Below are 9,020 nucleotides of genomic sequence, written 5' to 3'. Positions count from 1 at the left end.
AAATTTTCACTTTTGGTCAACTAACTAGGTGTTTCACCCTTTCTCTCACATATTGAAGCTAGTTCCCCAGGCCTATAGGGTTCACTCTGTGCAAAGTCTATGATGATTCATTGACACATAGTTCTCTACATTAGGTCTGAATCGGCACTTTCAGATCCATAGAACAATGATCAGATAAGGTAATTTGTATGCCACTCCAAACTCACTATATTGTGGTGAAACCAGGGTAGAATATGTTGAAGCACCCTCCCCTTTGGCTTGAGAAACCCACAGCTGTCACCGATTAGCTGGGGAGACTCTTAAGGCCACTTGCCTGGAATGAGAAATTTGTCATTTTTCATTTGGGTCTTGGCTCCACTATCTTTTCTTTTTTCTTGGTCTCATCTAAATGTCGTTGTTAGGAGCCTTGATTCAGTTCTGACTCATAGCAACTCTGTGTACAACAGAATGAAACACTGCCTAGTCCTGCACCATCCTTATGATTGTTGTTATGCTTGAGCCCATTGTTGCAGTCACGGTATCAATCCATCTGGTTGAGGGTCTTCTTTTTTTTGATGACTCTCTGTTTTGATGTCCTTTTCCAAGGATTGATTACTCCTTATACAATGTCCAAGGTATGTGAGATAAATTCTCAATTGAATTTTTTCTTCAGTTCTTTCAGATTGAGAAATGCCGATCGTGTTTTTCCCCTTGGTTTTTCTAACTCCTAGTCTTTGCACATGTCATTATAATATTTTACTTTGTCTTCTCCAGCCATCCTTTGAAATCTTCTGTTCAGCTCTTTTACTTCATCATTTCTTCCTCTTGCTTTAGCTACTTGATGTTCAAGAGCAAGTTTCAGCGTCCCTTCTGACTTCCGTTTTGGTCTTTTCTTTTTTTCCTGTCTTTTTAATGACCTCTTGCTTTCTTCACATGTGACGTCCTCAAAATCATTCAATTTCTGCATTCTGTTTGGTCATTATTCTTTGGAAGGGCCATATTTCATTAGAGTACTTTGTTTTGTCTTCTGGAGCCACTCTGAAATCTTCTGTTCAGCTCTTTTACTTCATTATTTATTTTTTTCCATTTGTTTTGCTACTCTAAGTTCAAGAACAAATATCAGAGTCTTTCTGACATCCATTAGTCTGTGTTATTTATTTATTTTTCTTTCCTATCTTCTAATGACTTATTCATGTATGATATCCTTCATGTCATTACACCGCTCATCTGCTGTTTGGTCATTAGTGTTCAGTGCTTCAAACCTATTGTTGGGGTAGTCTCTAAATTCAGGTGGGATATATTTAAGTTTGTACTTTGGTTCTTGTGAACTCGTTTTAATTTTCTTCAGCTTCAACTTGAACTTGCATATAAGCAATTGACAGCCTGTTCTACAATCAGCTTCTGGTCCTATGCTGATGATATTGAGTTTCTCCACCCTCTCTTTCCATACATGTAGTCTATTTGATGCCTGCCTATTCCATCTAGTTAGGCCCATGTATATAGTCACTGTTTGTTTTGTAGAAAAAAAAGATATTTGCAAGGAATAACTCTTTGGTCTTAAAAATTCCACCATGGAGTCTCCGCCATTATCTCTATCATGAAGGCCATATTTTCCAACTACTGATCCTTCTTTCTTTTTTTCCATATTTCACATTCCAATCACATCATGATTGTAGGTTTGATCAATTTCAGACTGCAAAAGTTGTTAAAGATATTCAATATCTTCATCTTTGGCATTAGTGTTTGGTGATTTAATTTGAATAATTTTTATATTCACTGGACTTCCTCGTAGGCGTATGGATATTATTCTATCACTGACAGCGTTGTACTTCAGGATAGATCTTGACACGTTCTTTTTGACGTTGAATATAATGCCATTCCTCTTCAATTTGTCATTCCTGACATAGTAGACCATATGGCTGTCAGATTCAGAATGGTCAATTCCGTTTCATTTCAGCTCACTAATGCCTATGGTATCAATCTTTATGCATTGCATTTCATTTTTGACGCCTTCCAATTTTCCTACATTCATGCCCTTATTTTTTTTTTATGTTCAACTCTCTGATAATTAGTAGATGTTTGCAGCTGTTTCTTCTCATTTTGAGCCATGCCACATCTGCAAATGAAGGTCCCAAAAGCTCTACTCCATTAAAAAGTCAACCCCACTTTGAAGAGGCAACACTTCCCCAGTCGTATTTTGTGTGCCTTCGAACATGAGAGGCCTATCTTCTGGCACTATATCAGACAATATTCTGCTGCTGTTCATAAGGTTTTTCACTGGCCTTTGTTTTTTCAGAAATTGATCATCAGGACCTTCTTCCCAGTCTTAGTTTGGAAGTCTGCTGAAACCTGCCCAACTTAGGTGACCCTGCTGGAATTTGAAAAAGCTGTTGCATAACTTTCAGCATCACAGCAACATGCAAGGCATCACACTATAACAAAGTGACAGGAGAGTAGTGGAAAAGTATCAGTAGGAGCATCATATAATCTATTCTTCTAAGCCAGAGAGTTCTGAGACTTTAGTTATATTTTATTATATTGTTATACTTAAAAGCTAGTTTCAAAAGCATAATTGTGTGCTAAGAAATAAAAATAACATATATCTGTATGATACTTAGATAAAATTTAAACACGAAAATTTTCATAAATAGGGTGATTATTCTTAGTACCAACCCACTGCCAATGAGTCCATTCCGACTCACAGTGACCCTATAGGACAGAGTAGAATTGCCCCATAGAGTTTCCAGGGAGTGCCTGGTAGATTCAAACTGCCCATCATTTGGTTAGCATCCGTAGCACTTAACCACTATGCCACCAGGGCTTCCATTCATAGTACATATTCATGCATTTTAATAGATTTATTAGATATATTTGTTTCTGGTAACATGTTATTGCCATATGTCAGTATGACTTTATTCTTATTTTAGAAACTTTATTGAGGAATAACTTACATAAAATAAAATACATCTTTTAAAATCTATTTGATGAAATTTGACAGATGTACTCCCTTGTAAAACCATTTCCACAGTTGAGATACAGAACATTTACATCATTCCCAAAAGTTTCCTTGTGCACTTTTGCAATCCATTCCTTTCATACATTCTTCACTAGAGAAGGTCACTGATCGATCATATTTCTGTAAGAGTTCATTTACTATAAGAATGTACTTTATGTCTGGAATCCTTTACTCAGTATGATTTTTACTATTTATCTATGCTGTTTTGTATATAAATGTAGTTAATTCCACTTTATTGCAGAATGGAATTCCATTGGATACATATACCATGATTTGTTTATTCGTTCATCTGTTGATAGACATTTGTGTTATTTTGAAGTTTGGGTTATTATGAATGCAGTTGTTACGTATATTCATGTATAATTTTTAATATGAAATATGTTTTCATTTCTTTTTGGACAAAAACTGAGGAGTAGAATGGTTGGGTCATATTGTAGGTATATGTTTAGCCTTTTGAGAAAGAGTTAAAGTGTTTTTCAGAGTGATTATATCCTTTTACACTCCAGCTGTCCAGGTGTATGAGACTGTCAGTAACCCCAACCCTTTGCCAGCACTTGGCATTGTTAGAATTTTTAATAGTTTTCCCTATTCTGATGGATGTGCTGTGGTATTGCATTGTGATTTTAATTTGCATTCCTCTAATAACTAATGATGTTGAGCATATTTATCTATAATTATTGGATATTTGTGTGTCTTTTTAAAAAACTGTTATCTTAGTCATGTAGTGCTGCTGTAACAGAAATACCACAAGTGGATGGGTTTAACAAACAGTTCATTCCCGCACGTAATCTAGAAGTCCAAATTCAGGGTGTCAGCTACAGGGGAACTCTTTCTCTGCTGGCTCTGGATGAAGGTTCTTGTCATCAGTCTTTCCCTGGACTAGGCTTTCAGTGCAGGAACCCTGGGTCCCAAGGACGTGCTCTGCTCCTGGGGCTGCTCTCCTGGTGGTGTGAGGTCCCCTCTCATCTCTGCTCAATTCTCTCCTTTATATCAAAAGACATTGACTCAAACTACACCCTCATCTTGTGGATGAGCCCTGCTTCGTTAACATAACTGCCACCTATCCCATCTCATTAATGTCAGAGGTAGGATTTACAACACACAGGAAAATCACATCAAATGGCAAAACGGTAGAAAATCACACAAGACTGGGAATCATGGCCCAGCCAGATCGATACATACATTTTTGGGGGACACAATTCAGTCCATGACAGTCTTTATTCAAATCATTTGCCCACAGTTTTTTGAGTTGCTGATTTTATTCTTGGATTGTAAAAGTTCTGTTAGTTCAAGTGTGTCATAAAGCTAATGATTTGAGAAGAAATTTTCTCAGTGCTTCTGTAACATCTTTGTTCCTCAGGCTGTATATCATAGGGTTAAACAATGGGGTCAAAATGGTGTAGAAAAGAGAGAGAAGTTTGTCTGTTTCTTCATATTGGTTGGATTTGGGTTTTAAATAGGTAATAGTAGCTGATCCATAGAATAAAACTACAACTATGAGATGGGAAGAACAGGTGGAAAAGGCTTTGGTCCATCCTGTGTTTGATGGCAACTTGAGGATGGTTGATATAATTCTGGTATAGGACCCAAGTATCAACACAAAAGGAACAGTGACAAATGCCACAGCAAATGTATATACTACCATCTCATTGACAAAGATGTCACCACAGGCCAGCTTGAGGATTGGGGGAATGTCACAGAAGAAGTGATTGATTTGGTTAGAACCACAAAATGGCAGAGAGAATATCTGACCTGTTTGCCCTATCTCAACAGGAATCCCACTGATCCAGGAGCCAGCCACTAGCTGGATGCACATTTTTTGATTCATGACTACAGGATAGTGCAGAGGGTGACAAATGGCCACATAATGGTCATAGGCCATCACTGCCAGGAGAAGGCATTCTGTGGCTCCAAGCATAAGGACAAAGCACATTTGTGTACCACAAGCAAAAAAAGAAATATTTCCTTTCTGGGTCCAAAGATCCATGAGCATTCTAGGAAGAGTAACAGACACATAACAGATTTCTAGGAAGGAAAAATTGCTGAGAAAAAAAATACATGGGGGTCTGAGGTGCAGGGTCTACTCTTGTTATTAGAATTAGGATACCATTGCCCATCTGAATAATCATATAAATCACTAAGAAAGCTCCAAAAAGAAACCAATGGAATTTGGGAATATCAGAAAATCGTAGGAGAACAAATTCCATTATTGTACTGATATTGGTTTCTGTTACTTTTAATTTGTTGTCTATCTGTGGATTTGCTCTTCTTGGCTGCATTTTTCTTTTTGGTAACTGAATTGTGACATGGGCATTGGCCTTTATAATTTCTCAGTTTCGTTCTGACACTTAAATTCTGTGATCCAGGGAGATCTGATGTGAAACAAGGAGAAATTAACTCACCTGCAGAGAAAATCAATTCAATCAACAAAATGAGTGTACAAATGATTTATAATTCTAGATTTGCATTAAAATCATTCCTACAAGACCCATAGTTATACATTTTTTATTAATCTTCCAGTATAAGAGGGGAGAACACAACTGAGACCTTTAATTCGGTTAAATTTAGAACCATAATCTAATCTCTTCCTTCTTTTAATTGAGGACTTCCACGAACCACTTCACTTCTTTGAAAGTTTTCCGTATTTCCAAACATTATTCTTTCCTTCAATTTCACATGTATATTTGAAGGTTTTCTGTTTATTTTTGATCTTCGTTTACACATAGACTCCAGTCCCTCACACCGTATACTCAACCAGGACTCTGCTTTTCCTTTTGTTTGTGACTCAGGGAGTAAGGTTCTATATGTTTGTTTTACATTTTTATGTGTGCCTGACTCATCTCTTTTAATGAATGTGTAAGCCACTGAGGCCAGGCATTCTATTTCACAACTTTCTCTATAACTACCTCCTACATGGCAATAGACCATAGGTTTTACAAGGAAAAGCTGATGGATTCAAACTGAACTTTTGGCTAACCGCCAGAGCTCCTAACCATTATACCAACAGGGCTCCAATTATATTTAACTTTTATTAATGGATAACCTTGAGACATATAATCCATTTAACCCAACACATTTTATTTCCTATTGTTCCATGATATCCACATTTTTCTCATTAGGGTTACAATGGAAGCATCATTATCAAAATAAATCCCTACAACCAAGTCCCATCCTCTTACCATTCATTCCCTCCAGCTATCTGATCAAGCCCTAGGGCGTTGCCCTAATCATGATTTCTGGCCGCTGGCAGCCCTGCTCTGTGGAGGGGAGAGATCAGGTCAGTGGAGCAAGAGGGGGTTTATTTGCTACATTCTGGAACCAATTTTCATGCTCTCAGGAGCAGACATACTAGCAGCTGCATGCACACTACTCACTACGCTGGAACTTTCAAAATATGCTCATTTTCACCATCTCTATGGCTAACTTCTTAGTTCAGCCTATCCTCTTATTTCTGGGATGACTATAATAGTCTTGTTCCATTACAATACATTGTGTACAGGAAAAAAACTGTGTGGATATTTAATAGGTGTAAATTCCATTATTTTACTGCCATGCTAAAAGCACTTTCATGAATTCCCATCGTACTTGGAATAATCTGAATTTATTTCCAGGACTTGAAAACTGCTATGTAACTTGGCCCTTTCCTTTATTTCCAATATCATTGATTAAAACATCGCCCCCACAAAGCAATCAGTTCTTTAGGTTTTTAAGAATGCAAAATTCAAGGATCTTCTTTTGCTCTTTCATCTGCCTAGAATGTTCTTTACATAGTTTCTCCTTCTAACTATTTAGGACTCAGCTCAAATGTCACTTCTTCAGAGAAGTCTTCTCAGGATTATCCTAGAGATTTTTTTCCTGTTGTTGGGTGCCGTGATGTCGATTGCAAATCATAGCAACCGCATGTGACAGATGGAAATGTCCCACAGGTTTTTCTTGGCTGTAATCTTTCTGGAGGCAGATCATCAAGTCTTTCTCCAGCAGAGCCGCTGGATGAATTTGAATTGCTGAACTTTCAGTTAGCAATGAAGGACTTAACTGTTGCCACCGGGGCTCCTTAAGAATTATATTGACGCTGTTGTTAGATGCCACCAAATCAGTCCCTACTCGTAGCAACCCTAGGTACAACACAAAGAAACACTGCCTGGTCCTCAGCATCCTCATAACTGTCATTGTACTTGAGAGCATTGTTGCAGCCACTGTGTCAATCTGTCTCATTGAGCGTCTTCCTGTCTTTCGCTGATCCTCTTCTCTACCGAGCATGATGTCCTTCTCCAGAGACTGGTCCCTCCTGATAACCTGTCCAAAGTATGTAAGACAAAGTCTTTCCATCCTTGCCTCTAAGGAGCATTCTACCTGTACTTCTTCCAAGTCAGATTTGTTTGTTCTTTTTTCAGTCCACTGTATATCCAATATTCTTTGCCAACACTATAAATCAAAGGTGTCAACTCTTCTTCAGTCCTGCTTATTCATTGCCAAGCTCTCTCATACATATGAGGTGATTAAAAACACCACGCATGATGTGGGCCAGGTGCACTTTAGTCCATCAAGTGACATCTTTGCTTTTTAACATTTTAAAGAGGTCTTTTGCGGTGAATTTTCCCAATCCAAAACACCATTTGATTTCTTGACTGCTGCTTGCATGGGTGTTGATTGCAAATTCAGGATTATGTTAGTATGATTTAATTATATTACTGCCAGCATAAATTGTTCCTTTATCCTATTCTTATTCTTTTGTTTTAAAATAAGGTATTTATGTCCCCACTTTTCTCATTAGAGGCTAAAAATTGAGACTCAAAGTTTTCACCTAAATTTTTAAGATTTTCACAAGTTCTGGATTTCAACTCTGTTACCAAGCTATTTTTTTTTTCATGAGCTTATAATTTGGAAGAAATAAGTGTTTCATATTTTCCCTAAAAGGAAGAGTGCTGTTCTTATATAAATGATTTCATTAATAAGGGCAATATTTCCTTTATTATCAGCCTAGCAAAATATGTTTAATTAATATTTATGATTATATGATGCCTTACTTCTAGTTTTCTTAAGAGGTTATTTCTTAAAATGAGTAACTTTCAAAATAAATTATTATTATTGCCAGCAATAGACCAATTATTGAGAATTACATGTATTTAAAACACTTGAAATATATTTAATTCAAATAGAAATCTACAGCTGCTGCCTTAAGCAAAGAATACATCTTCAGACAAAGATATACTCATTATTTCAGGTGTCTGATATCCTTTTCTGAATATTGATCCTCAAATTAAATAATAGCCCTGAATTAAAATACAATACCAACATATTAATAATTTATATTTACCCTTTTTGGCCTTGTTGTAGTCATTTCTTTCTCTTTGATGGTGTTTTCATGTCTTTTTAAGTATTTAAATTGTTTAAGATGTATTCTATTTCTTCAACAGGAATTCAACTGGAAATAGCAGTTCTCTTTATGCAGGAAGAGCCACTTATTCCCTATGTGGGTATCTCTTCTCCTGGGTCTTACCTAATTTGCTAACTAATTGCTCCTCTTTGCAATTAAATTTGGTGTGTTTTTCCAAACAACTTTTGCATGATAGACCAGACTTTCGCTTTAGCCTCTGCATAGAACATTATTTCACACACTCTTTATTTCCAATATACAGTTAGAGCTCATGGATGGCCTGGAAAGACAAATATTCCTAATCACCCTGTATTACCTGCAAGAAAGTGTTCAAATTTCTTATCTATTGCCTGCTTAACTTCCTTGCTTTATTTCTGATGATTCTTTTGAACAGGCCTTTTAGTAAACCATGTGTCATTAACCTCATCTGAACACGTTCTGCTTATTTTCTTTTGATGATTCTTTTGAATAGACCTTTTGGTAAATCATATGTCATTAACATCATATGGACATGTTCTGCTTATTTTCTTATCATTAATGGGTACTGGTTTTGCTTTGTAGTGGTAGATACTTGTGATCCCGAAATATCTTTATGGAAACCCTGGTGGTGTAATGGTTAAGAGCTAAGGCTACGAACCAAAAAGACGG

General features: G+C 36.8%; 1 pseudogene; it reads right to left on the bottom strand.

Annotated features, from left to right (window-relative positions):
• Positions 1-4,292: 4,292 nt before the first annotated feature.
• Positions 4,293-5,274, bottom strand: LOC126079883 (olfactory receptor 10AG1-like; annotated as a pseudogene).
• Positions 5,275-9,020: the final 3,746 nt, after the last annotated feature.

Source organism: Elephas maximus, chromosome 7 (genome assembly GCF_024166365.1).
Source record: "Elephas maximus indicus isolate mEleMax1 chromosome 7, mEleMax1 primary haplotype, whole genome shotgun sequence".
In the NCBI taxonomy this organism is placed as follows: domain Eukaryota; kingdom Metazoa; phylum Chordata; class Mammalia; order Proboscidea; family Elephantidae; genus Elephas; species Elephas maximus.
Note: the sequence above shows the minus strand (reverse complement) of the source record. Positions and strands in the feature narration are given on the sequence as shown.